This window comes from Ptychodera flava, chromosome 15, assembly GCF_041260155.1.
Source record: "Ptychodera flava strain L36383 chromosome 15, AS_Pfla_20210202, whole genome shotgun sequence".
NCBI lineage: Eukaryota > Metazoa > Hemichordata > Enteropneusta > Ptychoderidae > Ptychodera > Ptychodera flava.
In genome coordinates, this window is record NC_091942.1 from 33,525,986 (window position 1) to 33,543,437 (window position 17,452).

General features: G+C 37.5%; 1 long non-coding RNA gene across 2 annotated transcripts in view; it reads right to left on the reverse strand.

Annotated features, from left to right (window-relative positions):
• The window catches only part of LOC139151952 (uncharacterized), a 54,204-nt gene that overhangs the window by 11,908 nt on the left and 24,844 nt on the right, over nucleotides 1–17,452 (reverse strand). Inside the window, exon 1 of one of the 2 annotated variants that reach the window (XR_011556517.1) lies at nucleotides 2,361–2,753. The exons of the other annotated variant lie outside the window; for it this stretch is intronic. This is a non-coding gene — a long non-coding RNA (uncharacterized lncRNA). Of the gene's footprint in view, nucleotides 1–2,360; nucleotides 2,754–17,452 lie in introns of those variants that run through there. 2 annotated transcript variants of the gene reach the window in all.

The following is a 17,452-nucleotide window of genomic DNA, read 5'->3' on the forward strand; positions in this document are numbered from 1 at the left end:
TAAAAATATCGAACAGGTGATTAGCTGCCCTCGTCAACGATGGCATCAACTGACTGTTCAAGTCATCGAAATGTGATTTTTAACATTGTTTACTGACATCCAGTTTATCGCTGCTTTTTATGGAGTACATAAAATGTACGATAAGCAAATCCACCAAAACTTATAAATTCTAGCAATGTCACATAGTCGTTGCATAATTTGATCAAGTTTTGACCAACGACTTTCACGGTACCGATGATACCCCTGACACGAAGATATGAAGAAAAACGGCAACCGCGAATCTGAAGTGTTCTTTTGAGAAAATTATCGAAAGAAATGACTTGACTAAGGATGAATTTCCAAAACCTTTAGACTGTACGGAAAGGACTTAATTTTTCGAAAGAAGAGAGTTGGATCTCTTCTTTACGTTGTAGTTTTAAAGCGGTGACAGCGAGTACACTCGTACAGAGTTAACAGTCATAGTTTTCAGAGCACCAAACCTGAGGTCAAATTGTTGGAATATGATATCCATGCATACAAAACGTGAATGGTTCGAGAAGTAACCATGCCTTCACAAAATCCATTAAATAAATTAAAGCGAACAACATAAAGTGAAATAATATCGAGGCATCACGTCTAATCTTACAATTCCCCACGAAACGTTGGGGCAAAAAACAGTGATTGCATGTGTACGTATGTATGTATACGCTCTCAATAGAATGGAGGACTCTATGTGTGAGCAATGGTGAAGTCTCTCAGCTTCGTGAAAAAATTGGTTCAACGTTACACGATTGTTGTACATCAACCATTTTTTAAATAAAAAAACTAAGAGTTGTTGAAAAACAGAATTTCGAAATACTTCAAAATACAGCACATGCACGCTAAAATTCATGCAAAGCATTCATTCCTACGATGATAAATATATTGTTGAGTGCGACAAGACTGAATATTACTGAGACACTCATCGATCGTTGTTAACAAACACTATTGATTTCATTGGTGTCAGTTTCAGCTGTGGACTTGACACGTAATGAGTATTGAAATGAAAGCCATTATGAGTATTCTCGTTGATCAGCATACCTTGAAGCGATGAAAAAACTAACACTTACAACTCGGCTTCGTTAACTTGACAAGCTGATTAATGACATGCTAGCGTTAAGTGTTGTTGACGTTCAACTGCCATATACAAATTGGCGAGAGCTCACAATGGGATCACAGGGGAAAAAGCATCTGATGTGAAGACGACATAGAACATTAAACTTTGTTCTGTACAGTGAACGGAATACTCAAGGTTAGTCTAAAATATCAAAGATTCTATGTGAATCATGAACCAGTTCTTATGAAATAATTTAATTAGATCAACGTTGGTAAGGAATATCATCGCTTTCGGGGAAACCAACCGGAAACATTAATAGGAAAACTTGAGACAGATCATGACTGAACATTTGCCTCGGTAGACTAGACCAACGATCTCAGAAACGTCTTGGCTTTCACTGTAATTATCCTCTGACAGACTTTGGTAAAACTCGTTGTGAAAGCCATGATTATTACCTACGTTTTGTCTAGTCATATTATGAGAGTTTGTCATCATGTGATTATTCTTGATTTACTTGCAAAATGACAAAATCGTTGCGACCGTAAATCTGTATTTACATAGTACATTGATTTCAGTGCTCGCTACAAATTTTGCGAACATGTTATTAAGACCCGAAAGAGTGCAATTATACGACTTTAATAAATCAAAAGAGATCGTTGTCATCATGTGATTATTTTTGACATACTTCCAAATGAAAAAATCGTAGCGAAGATAAAGTTGTATTTACACAGAACATTGCGTTCAGTGCTCTCTACAAATTTTGCGAACATGTTATTTAGACCCGAAAGAGTGCAATTATACGACTTTAATAAATCAAAAGAGATCGCCACCGAATGGCGAATAACGTGAGTAAATCATAGAAATAAAGAAGACAAGCCGTCCTCTTTAATGTCTCCTTCTGGGAAACAACGAGACAACGATTGATCCATGGTCATATTCTGTTTGACACGAGTGATCAAAACCTACAGAACACATCAGACCACGTCAGTCAAAAGATGCAGATAGACAAACTAATAGATGAAACAGAGCACACATTTTGAATGATTGTCTCCTGAGCCGCTGAAACGAATGCGGTGCAACCAGAAGCAGAAGAACGACTATAAAATGGCTCTTCAACAAGTTCACGGTCTCGTCACATCACAAGTCATACTCGGAAAGCAAACGTCGTGTATTTGCAGTCCGTTTCCGTACATTTAACTCTGCTTAAAACAGCGTTTATGGTATAGCATAAGAACTCCAAGCGATCTGTTGCTTATTCAAGCGAACATGCTCGTGTGATACTCACCAACTAGCCCTTAACTCGATCTGGCTATGCCCCTGCTTGGACGAGAGAATCACGATTGAACGGTTGACTGTCTTTGTAAAACTCTACGGTGTATCGCCGCTTATCACTTCGTGTTTGAAGTAGTTTGATAGTACAAAGCTAACCAGAGTAAACCTACTCGGCATCAAATGCAGTCATATATACTTTCCAAGCAATGATTTCAACACGATCTGATTCGTGTACAACCCGCTGTGGGAACATTACTATTAATGCGATGTGGCGAGGCACTGCATAGATCACAGCGTCTGATATGAAAGGTTGCCTTCACCACGGCACGTACCGACAACAAATCACAAAGTATCCGACAATGCAAAGAAATTAGAGCCTATTTGTTCAAGTTCTCGGTTTCCTAACGTCATTTTTTTTGGTTTGCTGAGATTATATACTTTCACAAGTTTTCTCATTGGGTATAAACTGCCAAATTTATGTTTTCTAGATCATATTCCATGATAGTTTCCTCGTAATATTTTATGTTGTCGCCGCACCAATTAACATTCAAGAGAAGGGAGGAACGTTTTCACACTTTACATCATAACATACCTAATTCAATCTAAATATTTCCGCAGCTTCCTCGTGAAGGTCAAAACAAACTGTACATTGCCCTACCCTGATGAATTGCAAACCGTGTCCATTTTAGTTTGAAGTTGAAATATACACCGAAGATTTATTTGCTTTAGCTCCGGATTTGACGACGACGCTTAAATTTTCATTTCGTGATCTTCCTGGATTATGCAAATCATTCACTGGTTCCCTGACTTCGTAAGACACATCCTCGATTGCCCAGGCAAATCGCGGCCTAAATAAATCATGATTTTATTTGACTTACCAAGACTTAATTCGTCGTTTACAATGAATAAATCATATTATAGCCGGTGGCAGCACACAGTACATGTATTTTTGGATGTTCTTTTTATGTAATTAGTGAATTAGTTGTTAAGAACATTACAGTGAACGTACTTACCTGTTTGTTCTCAATTATAAAATTTTGCATAGCATGACCTGATTTGAAATCAATGAATCAAGACAAAACATTTATTAAGGTGTCGATCATTTGATCTCGGGAGGGGCGGTCAAAAACAAAAAGCATTTCACAGCATGCTAAGAATGCATTACTTGTCAATTTGTTATGATATTCAGTCCAGTATTAGGAAAACTAAGATAAAAATTTAAAAAGAAACATTTGATTTCGAAATACTTTCAGAGGTGAATCGTTCAAAAGGAACCTGTCCAATCACATCAGACGTTATTTTCCAGAAGATGTCGCTTAGTATATTACTTATTCTGCTCCTTGCCTTGGATATCTTGTTCTCTTAGCCAGAAGATATCACTTCACATAATTCTTGTTCTCAAAGCCAAAATGTCACGTTGTAACTAAACTTGTTTTCATTTAGATTTGCACCAAGTCAGAGACAATGTTGACTTTTAATGCTTCAACCTTTTACTTGGAGACAGAATGGCTCTAGATTGGTGATAATTTTCACCATTTTGCCACGAGCTTTGGTCGGGTGTGACTGTCTCTTCATTATGTCAGAGACTTAGTCTGGCTTGATTTGACACAAAGATGTAGACATGGGGAACAAACGTTGTTAAAGACGTCAATTTTGATGATATACCTTGCTGAGGCTAGTTTTGCCGGTGTGTTTTCAAAATGAGACATTAAGATAGTAAGCACCTTGAAAGTGAAAGACTTAAATTTTTGCTCAAACTCTTCTAAATGAAACTTTCGACCATTCTCTTACCAAATCAAGAATACCGAAACATATTACCCAATATTTTGCGATATTTGAAACTCAAAATGGCTGCCATCCCTGTGTTAACACTATGGGGAAAAATTAAATTTTGGATTTTCGGAAAACTAAGACGGTAAAAGTTTTTCTTTCTTCAAGAGCTTTAAAATGAGCCCCTACAATTGGTAGATCAGAAAATAATTGTAGAAGTTTGAGAGTCCGAATATCTGTCCCCGAGGCGTGTTCTACCTTAAGTCGAAGTGTTTACCGCCACAAGTGAACAACGTCTACGATCATGGGAGCAAAGTCATATGGATTCAAGGTCGAATTCAGCACGTTCAATATTATATTCGAATTCTATACATTTTGAGTTCGGATTATTTCAAGACAGGGAACACGTAATTATTGTTTTAGGAGATTTATCGCATTCCGGTTTAGGAAGTGATTGCGTTCTGTTATTATACTAGCATTGTCGTAAATGGACAGTAACCCGATATTCTTAGTCTCCAAATAAAAGCGTTTCTTGGAAAACATGAAAGTACGCGTTTTGACATTTTGCACACTCCAGAAAACAAGACTTGAGCGCACGGTATGACCGATTTCAAAGCACGTTTACCGGAAAGTGATGTGTACTTAAACCGACTTAGTTGACTACGGATGCCTTGACCTCGAATGACACTGGTGTGAAAGAAATGAAGCCATTGGTTTCCCACAGTGCTGAATCTTTGAACCTTGTTAGAGGACACATTTAGGTTAATTCAATCAATTAGGCTGTTAATTCCTCCAAGGAATTTTCAAGATAGATAGCTTCATCCAGACATTTCCTAACACAATCCTTTCACAATTAGTCCTGAATTTTTTCTGTGTCGCTAAACCCCCAAGGAAATTTGACAAAACCTGTTCAAGAGTCCACATTAAACGGCTCATTTTATTCATCGCTCAATGCAACCGAAATTAGTTCATTTAAAACATTATAACAGTCAAATTGTCATGAATGCATTTTCGTAAATGCGGCAGCTTTATCGCATTTCTTATCCAGCAAGATTCATTCGAGTCACTATTGTATTTTAAAATGGCTGGCTTCTCGTTATGGGTAATTGGAATATGAAAAGAGCGCAACGTTGTCACAAATGAGCAGGAAATTACTCTTTTCACAATTTAGTGCATCGTCGATTTGAGACTGATATGAGAAATATAATTTTGTTGATCTAGGATAAACACAGGAGTGGAATTAATAAAATGAAAAGAGACATCTAAAGAAGGAATACGTCAGACAGGCGCCTTTTTAGTGCTAACACGAATGACCGAAAGCAGGTACTGTAACAATGATTCTTATCGTTTGAAAGAAATATTTGCTCAGAACCGGAGAGATTATATCGGATTTTTTTCATTGGTTTTCATAATTTCCGCAATTTTATCATGTTTGTACTCTTCCAAGAACTTATGTAAAAGAATATGTTGTTCGCTGCTAATGTTAGTGAATACGACAGCGTGGCAGCCTTCCCTCGGCCTGACCTCATTTTTTCAAGGCCATAATAATCAAGGCATTTACTTGGTGTTCACCTGCCTGTCGGGCTAAAAGTTAACATCGACTAATAAATCATAATTATTTGATTAAATGGCAGAGAGTGGGTGAGAAAGAATAACAGAGTGGTGCAACCAGGATTCAGAGAAACAAATCAAACAGAAATGTTTGGCATACAGTATGAATGGGAGAATTCTTATATTAAATAGAGGTTTTCAACGCACGAACGGTTACGCCATGACTGGGACTGACGTAACGCAATCTATGTAGAGCGTGTTATATCGGAGCACTCATGTGTTTTCAGAGTTTAAAATCACTCTCCTACAAATTTTTCACCGTGTTTATTTCGCTCTTTTCCACTGATTTCGGCTAATTTGCAGTTGTGTCCTGCTCTGAATAGAACCCAAACTTTATGAGAAGGTATTCACAACAGGAAGTAGGGTCGCCGCAGACCCTGTTCGGTGTTACTGTCTATTAACTGACTTCTTGGGTCTTAAATCGCAGCTAATGCAAATTCTACCAGCACATAGAGTTGATTAGAACTTCAAGCAATTGCGCCCATGTTCGATTTTACTTCAATTTTGAATTTCTGGATGATTGGATGGAAGATTATTCTCTAAGGCGGCAAAAAGAGGAAAGAGTAATACGATAAAATGGGAATAATGCCTTGCAAAATTATCACCGCCAGATACAAGGTATGAAATTACGGCAACAGATGTATCGAGCACAAATTACAGGTGTCATTATAACCTAATTACATTTAGAACTTTCCGTAATACAAGCGAGGCAGTTGACGTAAATGCTAAATATAAATACTATATTCCTTTGATAGGTTTAACAGGAATTACAAGGTGCAACAAAACTAATTTTATATAATCCATTTCTTTCAAAGTGTAGTCGATACTTTTCCTCGGCTCAATCAAGTACAGCGCACTTATCGTAACAAGACTTGCCGTATATAGACATTGGACACGAGGTAATCTAATTACTAAAATACAGGTTCTATCAACAGTAAATTTGCTGCCATCATATCTATTGGAAAAAAACAGCGATCGAGTGGAACAAATTTCGGCGACTGGTAACCGATTGGTCAAAGTGCATTTCCAGCTCTTTAAGCTGTCTAATGTTAACACTATTAATTCACACGAAGCGGTACTTTGATAACTTGCACAATCTTTCGACTACGGTGGTAATTTAATAGCCTCGCCAGAAGTGTGATGATTTATGGTCACGATGTTGTAGAAAGATTACAGTTTATAGTTGCTAACGCAACGTAATTATCCAACAAAGAATGCAACCAAACGGCCCCATTATAATCCTAGCAGAGTTGAGTTTACCAAGCCGATTGGATGCGTCGACCGTATACGTTGCGCTAGACTCTCCACAGTCGCTGTGCCTTGTTTTATGCGCGCCCACGATGGGCCTGCATTCGAAGGCTACGCTGTGCAGCTAGCTGTGAGCACGCGCTGCCGGACACAGCGACTGTCCATTTTTGCAAGGGTATGAATATTCATAAGGGTAGTGACCTCAAAAGAAACACCTATCTAACTGGGCGGAGAGAATATTACACTATTAGCTAATAGACCTATATATGCGGTATGTTTTTATTTTTCGTTTTTGATTTTATTTGGCTATGGTACTTGTCATTTTTTGTTTGATTAACGGATGCGTGGAGTTCTATAAAGTACCCGGATCAGGCAGAAATCCGACCGGTCGCTTGCAAGAACGTCCAGACCCTGGGATTCGCGTCGCGTCTCTGCGGAAGGGCGCGCGCGTGTTCCAACAGGGAAGAACGCGAATCGCAGGGTCTCTGCCAGACTAACGTTGCGCCAATGCTTTCCAACTTGAAGATGCACTGCCGAGCTCGAAGGCTGTATCAGAGATGAATCAGTGAACTATTTTATGTGTTGATCACTTCCACAGCCAACTTTCGTACCCTTTCGAAATGATTGTTTTTATCACTGAAACTGAACTCTGTATGGATATGTTTGAGCATATCTCTTTTGCTAATCTAGCCTAATTTATGCAAAGGATAGCTTCATTATGCATATTGCCGGAAAACACACCGTAATAATTAAGAACCATTGCTTTCCTCCCGTCGAATGAAAAATCTATGTAACTATCAGATTTAATGAAGCCATCCGTCAAAGACTCATCTCCTTGAAATAGCATAAATGAAGAAAACCGCCAATGTTCGTGTCCCCGAACACTAATGAGGTTCTTTTACACTGATATCAGAAATCACCTAACTAGGGCTGCGATTCTTTTGAGAAAGGACAAAGCTTAAACTCTGACAAATATCAAAACAGATGTATACATCTGCCCACCTACGTGGGGACACTACATCATTAGCTCTGCCTGTCGTTCGGTCAGCTCAAGAAATCGCGTTCTTGCTGGCTCCTTCTTTAAAGTTTACATTGATGTTGACCCCTGAAATAATGGTTAATTCTTGTCCATATAATTGGATTCCTGCCGATATGATTTCAAATCTGTGGGCAAATCTTATTCAAATGTTTATGGGAAAGTTTAAAATAATTCAATGTACCACAAACTTTACAAAAAGAAAATAGAAAACGAATGCTGTTGAAGCTAAGCAAGGTATGCGTTTATTTGAGAACATTTTAAAGGATTACTCAGTCGTTGAGATGACTTGTGTGGATACTGAGACTGTATTCTTATGTTAAAGAATCGCTATTTCAACAACAGAGTACTTTGAAGAAGTTTTGCTGAAAGAAATCTTTCAGCAAAACTTCTACCAACTATCATAAAGTGTTGTCTCTGCAAATTTGAATCCATTTATTTTATCTTAAACTTTTTGTTATTTTAGATATTTCGCCGTGTCGTGCAAGTAGGAAAACAGGGTGAAAGCCGATTAAATAATGTCGTGATTAAATATTCCCTGGCAACTGTCGGCGATAGACATCACATAATTTTGTCATGTTAAACGGTTGCGACATTTCAACGGCCAATTTGCAAGATATTTGTTCACCTGCTGTAACTTGAGAAATTTTTGCGAGTTAATCTTTCAGTAATTGGGAAAGGATTGTTGTCCATTTCGCCGACCCACTGTCATCGCTGACATGTGGATGTTTCTTCTAGCAATTAAACGTGGTTCGTCAACATGCTGGAATTGTTGACTTCACTGAAACTCTACGAACACCTGGGCCTGTGAGAACACTCTGATCCTGGAAAGGTGAACGGCCATAGCCTAGATTTGTGAATAATTTTGAAGTCACAAAAGAAGGAAATATGAGCTCTAGCCTTAACTAATCCTTCAGATCACACATGGGAGCTGATATTGCGCTGTCGGCAAATATCTGGATGTCGTTAGTGATGAGTTACGACCTAGTTGCATCGCTAATCGTGTATTCACGAAGTGTTTGTTTCGAAAGTATTGTTCGTACCAGAATATTGTCAATTTTTTCATCATAGCTGCAAAAGTCACATTTAAACAGACTCCGTTTCCCAGTCAGGTTATTTACATGCCTTGGCACAATTTACAGAGTTGTTGATCGTCATTATTTGAAATATCGTATGAGATACCGCACGGTATGTTCTCTGATAATGATGCTTACATGAATTATATTTTCTAGGTGATCACAAATGTTGATAGATCGGTATGCCGGGATCACACTCTAATGACCTATTTGCGTATTCACTGAATTCTTGTAATGTCGCAATTTATCATGACTTGGCGATCGATTGATTCTCATGTTATGAGATATATCTAATCCTAGTCATCAGTCACTGCCCTGGCATCTCAGCACAGCACAACTTTTACTCTCATCGTGAACATAAAACTTTGGATTTACGAATCGTAAAACGTGTCAACATCCTTTCACCGACCTTCGTAGGAGAAGTTAGAAATTGACATTCTAACATTTTCGACGGTTCGTCTCGGCAATAATCCCATTTCATCTTACTTTAGACGTCTAGATACAGCCTTGATCCCGTTTCCCTTCGGGAACTAATGTCATTATTATGATATTTCTACCATCCAATTAGCGTTATGCTGATGGAAAAGTATAATTTGTTTTCAAGTAGTTGGCCACTACACAATTTTTGTACGCTTACTTTACGCCCTAGAACAGGGTGTCTAGCAACATCACATTCATCTGTACCATCTATTCAGAGCGAGGAGACATTGAGAATTGAGTTTAATATCCTGACTGCTGGTTTGCCTCTGTACTCAAACAGAGAATATACCTGGAAAATGAGACTCCGAGACCTCTGAATGGATGTTTGGAAATGTCAATAAAACGCCACACAAAGAAACAAAATCTGTCGTGATGTTGAAACCCTGGTAATAACCAGCTTCTCACCATGACAAACTATAATTAAATTGAGCATATGTCATATTTTCACCATCGTGACCTTTCACTTTCTCTACCTTTTATCCGACAAAATGTTCCTGTTCGTTTTTTTACTCAGGAAAAATATGCCATCAACAGATTGGAATGCATATGTGATAGTCACTCTCTGCTTTTAAGTTTTCCTAAATTTATTGTGTTTCTAGTAGGCCTGGATCACAATCCTAGCCATCAATCACTCCACATACATGTCATTTCAGAATCATGATTAATGGCATCTGGAATAAGGCTAACGAAAAACAGATGAAATTGTCATCCTCATTATTTCGTCTCTTTACCTGTACACTCAGCTTTCCTGGTATTTGCTGTCTTCCGTAACAAAACGGCGCCATTTTTGAGCCATTAACCTGCCTGGCGCATTAGAAAAGAGAGCTACATTACTCTGAGATGCTTATTGTTGAATACATGCCAAGTCGTGTATTACTATGCAGGGACACGCGATGTTTTCAGATAGCCGCCGCTTGCAGAAGCCCGTCTAGTCAAGTCGAAAAAGCTATGCAAAAACGGATTGCTTTCGGTGAACTACAAGCAGACACTTTCAAATTCACTAAAACTACAATTATGTTCATAGAATCGAAGCAGAAATCTAAAGTAATAATATCCATCTCAGTTGTAGATGACTACTTTACCAAACAATCGAATAACCATTATTTAGTTGAGTATGTGCCAGCTAAAGCTTCATGGAAATTTAAGACTCATTGCTTCGGCGTATAACCTTTCACTTCACAGTCTATTCAAACCAATATGATACATTTTTTAACTGTTGAGTCATTGGGTAAGGTATTGTCACCTTCGCCGTATGATGTAATCACCTTTTTTTAAGGAAGACCCAGCTGAAGAACGTTTTGCCAAATCTTCCCTATACCAATAAGGTATATTAGGGGGGTCCTTCATGGCTTTGTGAGGCGGCTGGACTTTTACGTCTGTTTGTCTTTTGAATTGGTTAGCGTTGGCCTATAGAGTTCCCTATACTTGCCCATTTTGAATAGTCCGGTCAAATGAAAAATAATTGTGTAAACTTTCCTCATCGGGAGCAACATCCCTTCCATTTGTAGTGCAAAGTACGAGTACATCTAATAAGTCACGTTGAAATTCACACTCCGTTATGCTTGATACAGTCGCTGATATTGATAGTATCTATGTGGACACTATACTTCTGCAATATCCATCTTTGCAAACAATCTCGCTGATCTGTGTGAGCTTTTTGAAACATTACACACACACACAAAAGCACGAAGTGGAGTTGAGATTTTCCTGAGATAGATTTTGTTACATCAGTAAATTCTGGATCGGATTCAAACCTACAGCGTACAGCACCTATTCATCTTGCAAAGACATAAGCAGTCAAAACGGCAAGGCTGGATCCGTGCCCGTAAAAGAGAGGTTCAATAACAGAACAAAGATTTACTGCATTTGTTGAGGTTCAATAACAGAACAAAGATTTACTGCATTTGTTGATGATATATATATATATATATATATATATATATATATATATATATATATATATATATTATATATATATATATATATATATATATAATTTAAGCAATAACCCCCGCCGCAGGAGGGTATACACGAGATTTTGGTACAGTGCGCGACATATAGCACGAGCCGATAGGCGAGTGCTATATGGAGCGAATTGTACCAAAATCGAGTGTATACCCGACTGCGAAGGGGGTTATTGCTATTATATTATATCAACTTGTGTGTCTTTGTCGTCTTGGTCCGGCATTTTCGTCAGTTTCAGCCCAAAATGCAGAAAACTGACGTCTGAGAGATCGAACGTCGGAAAATCATCGCCCGAGACCGAGCATTTTTATAAGTTTGGATTACGTTGACAACACACGAACACAATATCCTACGATAACATATGCATTACGTTCATCAAAATTTCATTAATATTTACATGCAACACGAACTGCTTCAGACACAGAAATGGGTCAAGAGTTCAAAGCAAAAGAAAAAGTAACAATTTTTTCGTAAATGTACATAAAAACAATAGCGCTGGCTTTTTTTTTCCGTAGTACACTAAAAATAGATTTGTCTCATTCACTGTCAGTCCGGTGTGCGCCAACCGTCGTAACATTCAGACAGAGGAGGTGGTGCAGTGGGGTTACAGGTTCTATTTTTGATGGATATTTTGGATAGATAATTTGTGCCAGAAAACGTGCAGTTTTGAAATAATCCAGACATGGATTACGGCGACTGTATGAACAGTTGTAATATGCGAGCAGAGTGTGTTGCCCGATTCAGCGAGAGCTGGACGCTGACACAGCGATTTTCGTCGCAGTCGCCAGGAATGATCGCATTGTTATTTTGAACTTCTTCAAGTTCTTGGGCTACATCGTTAGAACACCCTGGTCTGTTACAGCCCAAACTCTAGGAAGGAATATCTGACGTACCGTTACAGTGAGGAAGTTTCAATTTATTTGTGTATGAACGAATACTAGTAGTAGCTTCGTTTTAAAGAGCGGTATGTCGCCTCTCGACTCCTGCTGAATCGATCAAGCAAACTACACAGTGCGCTGTTACTCTATACAATTTTGTACATCATCATACCAAAATAAATGTATTGCTTCGGAGATTTCTTTCATCATAGACCGCTTATTTTCACCAAGAGGTGAGTTGCAGAACCATACTTTATCTCTGTATCGAAATTCGAACTCGGTCTTTGAAACAAAGCGGACTGTTTCGGATTAAGTTCAGAGCCACATCGTTGTAATGCACCGACCGGGCAATTTTCAAAAATGCTGGTTTAGGGGCCCGTTTTACCACCGCTATCAGTGCTAAAACAATATTTTAGCATCGCTCTCGTCCAATCAGAATGGCGCATGGTAGCATGATATAATATAAATATATATATATGTTGTAAATACGTGCGGGACTATGAACAATTCGAGAGAAATCCAAAGAAAGTGGGGGTAACATAAGGGCAAGTTGGGAAGCGGGAACAAGCTATTTATAGATGTATTAAAGCAACGAAGGCCACAAACATTTGACCCCGATATGAGTTGAATTAAGAGTCAACACTACCTGGGGTATCATTCGAATGGTATGAAATATGATGTCCTATTAAGGAGACCAAATTACATTGCTTGGAATATTGCACCCAGGATTATGAAGAAGTGCTTATGAATGTAATGTTCCATCAATGGATGGAATGTATGGAGATTATTATAGATGTTGATGTATCAATGGCGATTAGGCGAAATAACAATATCAGTATTTCCTTTCACTAAACCAAATCTATTTTATATCTATTGACACAAATTTATTTTTCTTGTTTCAAATATAATACATGAATTCAGTAAATTTGGCCACCACCTTCAGGTCACTGTAAGCCAAAAAATAGATCTTCAAACCGACATTTCCAATTTCATAGAATCATTATGTGGGTCACGGTAACACACATACATTCGTAGCTTTCACACAGGAAGGCCAGTTTATTTTGTGCACATTAACCCAGCCAATTTCATTCTTGTTTTTTTTTACATGTAAGTGATGGGTGCTTTGCAAATGGAAATGAAACTTTATCTCTGTCTTAACTTTTTGTTTTTCGTTCATCGTTTTTTCATTACTCCTTGTCAAGTATAGACTATGAAATGACGTTAGCGCATATGGTTTCTCGATTATGCCACTGTAATTGATTCTAAATTTGAGTCGAAAATGGAAACAATATTTGTGAGGATGAGCGCTGAAAGACATTGCGTGTTAGAACTGACAAAAGACATATCACAACTGAGCATCATTAAATATATGATGGCTGGCTGAGGAAATTGCATATTGGAAGTTTATGCTGATAACTTGCCGTGCATATGGGTCTGTCAGCTGAACCTTTGGGATACCTATCATGGATATAATTATCACTGTCACTTCCTCAGACCCTCTCTACTTTAAATCACAACTCCTAATTTTGCTTCCGCTTTTTTCAAACAACTCCCGAATTGACCATTTATCCTATTAAATTAAAATAGCTTCACAATAGACAGAAAGAAAGAGATGGAGAGATATGAGACAGACAGACAGACAGACAGAGACAGAGACAGAAATACAGGGAGAGAAAGGCCGAAAGACAGACATACATAAGAACAGACAGAGATAGACAAAGACAAAGAGGAATAGAGGGGAAAGACATATTGAATGACAGGGGCAAAACTACAGAGCAGTACATCTCATTTCCGTCGGTCATTAAGCCGCAACACACACACTTTTTATCAAATATAAAATACATGTGTTCATCCAAAATTGTCACATGTATACGAATAGATCACTAGCTGAGAGGAAAAGACATTTCTTATACCCTCCGGAGTTTTAGATTAAAAACGAGAACATGATTTAAGTATTAAAAATGAAAACATAATTTATCTAGCGCCAAAGGAAAATATTTCAGGGAAAATACTTAATTTAGTTCCGTAATGGATTAAACATAATTAAATGGGGCAATGTACGCGCACGTTTCCAACGAAAATATTGTCATTTCAATTTGCAGACAGCGGGTTCCTGCTGTGTATCAATTTATCACTCGAAAGACAAATAATACTTTATTTCTAGCGTTCTTGTCTTGTATGTACCGGCAAACTGCTAAGCTACGCATAAAGCTTTCCACCATTTAAGCGGCAACAGTGAGAAAAACGCACACAGTTTATTGGCCAACTTCAGATCGTGTAAGTTGTCTTACGAAGGAAATATTTTTAAAGGATTTCCTTAAATTTACAAGACTTATAAAAACAAAACAGTCTGATCTTTTATTTAAACTCCGTAAATTTGTATTCAAAACTTTGTGTGGGAAAAAAGCAGTTCTTTAAGTGCATATTCAGTTATGTATCTTTTGCGTGGCTCTATTCTTTGTATATGTTTTCTGATTTGTATTTGGGCCGGAGGCCTGGAAATGCAATAAATGCAACAACAAGTTAGTTTTAAAGGATTTTTATATCCACGATCGCCATCTTGGATAATGAGAATACTTCGGCCAGTAGTATTTTCAGGGGTATCATTGATGTTCTGAATGATGTTGGAGAAAAAATTGCCACACGTATGGGTGGGTCGATCGTATCAAAGTTTTCTCTCATGACCATATCAGCAAACCATTCGGGCACTAAACTTCCTCATTGTCTTCAGCGTTCAATATTTGGGTGTGATAAGGCTGCAAGGCGACGCGTAAAGTTACACAATTGTACTCTTCACATCATTTTTCGGTAGCTTCGTTGTAACCGTGACTGCTTTACCTTTTGATGACATGCAAGCGTGTGTGTTCAAGTATTCATTTTTACTTAAAAACACATTGTATATTAATTACCATTAGATATAGTTTTTTTTTCTCTCTCTATACAGGAGTGTTCTTTCGAAGTTGACTGCATCTAAACACGACCTTACCCGGCTCTACAATATTATCATCCTATGGCTAATTGTTTCACCCGGTTTTTTAAAGATTCTCTGATCAGATAGATCCTGTACAATTTTATTTTAATTATACAGAATCAGATGTGCTAGCGATGTAACTGACAAACTGGCTACCTCCTAACGAGAATGTGGTCATGAACAATTCGGTCCTTCAAATCCTTGTAAATCTGAAAATCATTTGGGAAATATAAATCATCAGTCGAGGTTCATATTGGACAAGGTATGCCTAATTAGTTATTCATAGAATCTGACATGTTTCTGAATGATGGTTTATATCCGGTGGCAGAGATTCGGGGGATAGTTGTGTATTGACCTGTCTGGATCGGCGTTGGTTTTCGTCGACACATTTCATAATATTTTCTACGAATAGTATGCGTTAGCAGTAATTTAAAGTGGTGCAAAGTTCACATGATATTGTCAATGTCAAGATCTATTCATCGGGTTCGTTTTCACAGTGTTGAGATAGCTCCAAAAATTCATCTTATTGTCCTGAAAATTGATAAAACGTTTTGACAAGTTAGGGATCAAACTTTCGGGCACTTCTTTGCCATTACAGTTTATTATTCAACTGTTTAAATATTTCTTTCTACCTGCCATTCGTCAAGTTTTCTCAAGGCATCATTGATATTTCTAGTCAACATTACTACCATAGAGATGTCGCACTATGTTTATTTCATTCTTGTTGCAAATCCAGATAATTACTCAAATGTGCATCAAAACAAGTTTTCCTTATGTTACAAATATTTATACGTTATTCATGATACTTAGTGTTTACTATAAGCCCTAAACGCATACAAAATACGAGAAATCTCTTTTTTACCTTAGTTTCTAAATTATTTTCTCCATAGGGTTAAATGTTTTTTCTTTTCAGTTTTTACAGCGATGGATAGGAATACCCTTTCTTCCATTCGTCACACTGTCTCCTGATGCATGAATCCATGCGTTGCATCGTAAACGTGAGATATTCATATACGGTGAACATACACAGTAATTACTCGGTGACGTCATTTAATCTGAATATTGAAAGGTCATCGATACGACTTTTTAGTAACGAAATGGTTATCAAATGGCTGTTGCATGTGTACAATGTGAATATCAAATATTCCTTGAATCTAGAATCAACACTTTTTTTTGAAGTATCAGGAACAAAGGTGCGAAGACGGTTACAACTTTGATAGAATGCATTGTTTTTGTGGAAGAAAACATGACATTTATCTACATTTTCGCTTTTTCTCCCAAAAGTCTGTAAAAATTGCCAATTTTAGGTCACTAGAAAATGTATTTGTATACTATGTCTCTCTTGACGAATGAATTCTAGTCTAGAATAAAATCCAGTTGTTAACAATGAAATTGGACATAACATACATAAAGGCTGCTTTGACAAGGTTAACGCCCAGTGATATTGACATGAGTTGGAGGATATCGAGTGAGTGCATTACATGTACGAAACCAAACCAACGGAAAATACTGAAAACGTTACTAGTAATGGTTCTTTATGGACGAGAATGAAAGAATCTCTTCAGCGTGTCTGTTTAACTCTTAACCAACTTTATTCTATTAAGAGGCTGACAATTCATGACAATTCGCTGTCCAAAGTGATAAATATAAGAAGACTGAGGGAAATCATCACCATGATGATCTCTTCACGCAGGTTTCGTTAATATCCGTTTTGTTAGCTACTCAGTATGGCTTATGCAACCAATCGTCCATCGCACTTACCGTACATGGAATGATGAAACACGTAAAATAAATCACCATATTGCCTTCTTAACTTAGTTAATTCCCATTAATGACTTTCTCCGAATATTGCAATTGAAAAAGTAAGACGTTTGTAATTTCAAATTAAGGACATTTAAACAATCATTAACTGCCAAGGAAAATACGGAACAAATTTATTCGACGGTTTCTAAGTTCCAAATGGAGATAATTTAATTTATTACAAACCAGAGAATGAATTTACTCGGTCGTTTAATATCAAAGATATTAAAATAAGGAGACAGTGAATCTATTAAATTCCCATTAGCTTTT